The sequence below is a fragment of the Marmota monax genome, unplaced genomic scaffold, assembly GCF_021218885.2.
Source record: "Marmota monax isolate L192 unplaced genomic scaffold, Marmota_monax_Labrador192_F-V1.1 WCK01_AAM20220418_F8-fsc01283, whole genome shotgun sequence".
Lineage (NCBI taxonomy): Eukaryota > Metazoa > Chordata > Mammalia > Rodentia > Sciuridae > Marmota > Marmota monax.
This window is the reverse complement of record NW_026692124.1, coordinates 63,838-67,144: the sequence shown is the minus strand read 5'-3', so window position 1 is coordinate 67,144 and position 3,307 is coordinate 63,838. Positions and strand designations below refer to the sequence as shown.

General features: G+C 37.5%; 1 pseudogene; it reads left to right on the top strand.

Annotated features, from left to right (window-relative positions):
• The first annotated feature begins 1,166 nt into the window (after nt 1–1,166).
• LOC124105560 (eukaryotic initiation factor 4A-II-like) lies at nt 1,167–2,834 on the top strand (annotated as a pseudogene).
• The last annotated feature ends 473 nt before the right edge of the window (nt 2,835–3,307 follow it).

The window sequence follows — 3,307 nt, the reverse complement described above, 5'->3', positions numbered from 1 at the left end:
TATGGTTCTTTGTGTTCTTCCAATTAATACTATGCTTCATCTGAGATCCTACCACCTCTACACTTTTCTCTCTCTGTAAACAGTGCTATGGTTTCAATTTCAAAAGTTCATGGACAGTAGTTTCCAAACTGCCTTATCTTCTGTTTGGGACTAACTGTATTTATTTGGCGACTGTCAAAAAAGTAAAATTGATTTCTGAATCCCTTGAAAGGACACACACACACACACACACACACACAAACACACACACACACTCTATTCTATGGAGTTCTGAAATGATCTGAATGCTGTCAATCCATGCTTCATATTTAAAAACATTGGTTGAGGTACTGTCATTACTTACACTTTGGAAAAAATGTAGTTGATAAAAAGCCCCCTCCAGCAGGGTGGGGATATAGTTCAGTTGGTAGAGTGCTTGCCTCACATGCACAAGGCCTTGGGTTTCAATCCTCAGACCACAAAAAAAAAAAAAAAAGCCTCTTCCTCCACAATGAAACAGTCAAGTGATTGATATATTTATTAAAACATATGGTTTAAGAGATTTCTTACAGTCATTCTGTTTACCTCTCCTCATAGCACAATTTTTTATTTAACATGCCCAAACTTTTAAACTTGATGTTCTTTTCTTCTCCTTCCTTTACTCTGAATGCTTTCCAAAAGTTTGTTCTTAGTATCCTTCCTGGTAGAAACCATGACGGGAATATGAATAGGTAGATTTCACTCACATCTGTATTAAGGTATGTGGCTTCTGCACAGAAATCCTGTCATGTTTAATAGCTGTGTGACTTATAACTTCTTTCCTATATTACTGATATTCACAAAATATTGTCTAATAGTGCAGGGAATGTCTTACAATATGTTCTCACAATAGGACCCCCAGACTTTCCTAGTAGCATATGAGGTTCTAGGGCCAAAGACTTTTTAATTGACTGTCTTATCCCTCCCTCAACTTGAAACAAATGTACAGTCCATGTGATCAAATTGATGCTAATAAAATATTGAAAATACATTAGAGGTCATTGTGCTAACCTGCAAAAATTTCAGTCTTATTTTACAAACATGTATGTTTATTAACTGTCTTTTGATGTGCTTTGATTAGTCATCCTAATGTAAAAAAAAAAAAAAAAAGCAGCTTTTCAGTCGGACACTGAGTAGTTCTTCGGATCATGTCTGGTGGTTCCGTGGATTATAACAGCAGAGAACATGGAGGCCCAGAGGGAATGGATCCTGATGGTGTCATCGAGAGCAACTGGAATAAGATTGTTGATAACTTTGATGATATGAATTTAAAGGAATCTCTTCTTCAGGGCATCTATGCTTATGGTTTTGAGAAGCCTTCAGCTATTCAACAGAGAGCTATTATTCCCTGTATTGTGATTGCTCAAGCTCAGTCAAGTACTGGCAAGACAGCCATATTTGCTATTTCCATCCTGCAACAGTTGGAGATTGAGTTCAAGGAGACCCAAGCACTAGTATTGGCCCCCACCAGAGAACTGGCTCAACAGATCCAAAAGGTGATTCTGGCACTTGGAGACTATATGGGAGCAACTTGTCATGCCTGCTTTGGTGGAACAAATGTTCGAAATGAAATGCAAAAACTGCAGGCTGAAGCACCACGTATTGTTGTTGGTACAGGTATGTTAAACAGAAGATATCTTTCTCCAAAATGGATCAAAATGTTTGTTTTGGATGAAGCAGATGAAATGTTGAGCCGAGGGTTTAAGGATCAAATCTACGAGATTTTTCAAAAATTAAATACAAGTATTCAGGTTGTGTTGCTTTCTGCCACAATGCCAACTCGTGTGTTGGAAGTGACCAAAAAATTTATGAGAGATCCAATTCAAATTCTAGTGAAGAAGGAAGAATTGACCCTTGAAGGAATCAAACAGTTTTACATTAATGTTGAAAGAGAGGAGTGGAAGTTGGACACACTTTGTGACTTGTAAGAGACACTGACCATTACGCAGGCTGTGATTTTTCTCAATACAAGGTGCAAAGTGGACTGGCTCACTGAAAAAATGCACGCCAGGGACTTCACAGTTTCTGCTCTGCATGGTGACATGGACCAGAAAGAAAGAGATGTTATCATGAGGGAATTCTGATCTGGGTCAAGAAAAGTTCTGATTACTTCTGACTTGTTGGCTCGTGGGATTGATGTGCAACAAGTGTCTTTGGTTATAAACTATGATCTACCTACCAATCGTAAAAACTATATTCACAGGAGTCCATAGCAACAGTTGATGATGAGATGGCGCTCAGAAACGGCGTTGATGTAATTTAGGACGTGGAATCATAAGCAAAACAGCACACTTTTTGAATAAAGAGCGAAATTGGCAGAGGGGGTGGATTTGGAAGGAAAAGTGTGGTTATAAACTTTGTTACTGAAGAAGACAAGAGGATTCTTCCTGACATTGAGACTTTCTACAATACTACAGTGGAGGAAATGCCCATGAATGTGGCTGACCTTATTTAATTCCTGGGATGAGACATATTTAATGCAGTGCTCGCTGTTGCTGAATAGGCGATCACAATGTGCATTGTGCTTCTTTGGGAATATTTGAATCTTGTCCCAGTGCTCATAACTGATCAGAAATACAGATTTTGATAGCAAAGTGACCTTAGTCGTGAGCTCTTGTGAGGAAAGTCATTGGCTTTATCCTCTTTAGAGTTAGACTGTTGGGGTGGGTATAAAAGATGGGGTTTGTAAAATCTTTTTCTTAGAAATTTATTTCCTAGTTCTGTAGAAATGGTTGTATTAGATGTTCTCTATCATTTAATAATATACTTGTTCTAAAAGATATAAGTGCTATATAAAATCAGCCAATTATGTTAAACTAGCATATCTGCCTTTATTGTGTTTGTCATTAGCCTGAATAGAAACGCCTTTAAAATTGATTTTTTTTAGAAAGCATTTGAATGCATTTTGTTTGGTATTGTATTTATTCAATAAAGTATTTAATTAGTGCTAAGTGTGAACTGGACCCTGTTGCTAAGCCCCAGCAAGCAATCATATCTTAGGTAGGGTGAAACCCATAGTAAAATTGCCATATTGCACATGTCTTAATGAAGTTTGAATGTTAAATAAATTGTATATTCACTAAAAAAAAAAAAGCAAAAGTGAGGGTCAGTTTTACATCTGGACTGGGTCTGATGCTCAAGGATTAATGACCTTTAGGTTTAATAAATGCAAGTGGCAAATTTCAGTGCCCTGCTGTGAGGCTTTATCTGTCAATGGCACACCTTCCTTTATCCTCAGTTCTTTTACTAGCAATGCAAAGACCTGTCACAGCAAGGTTGTATGTGTTGA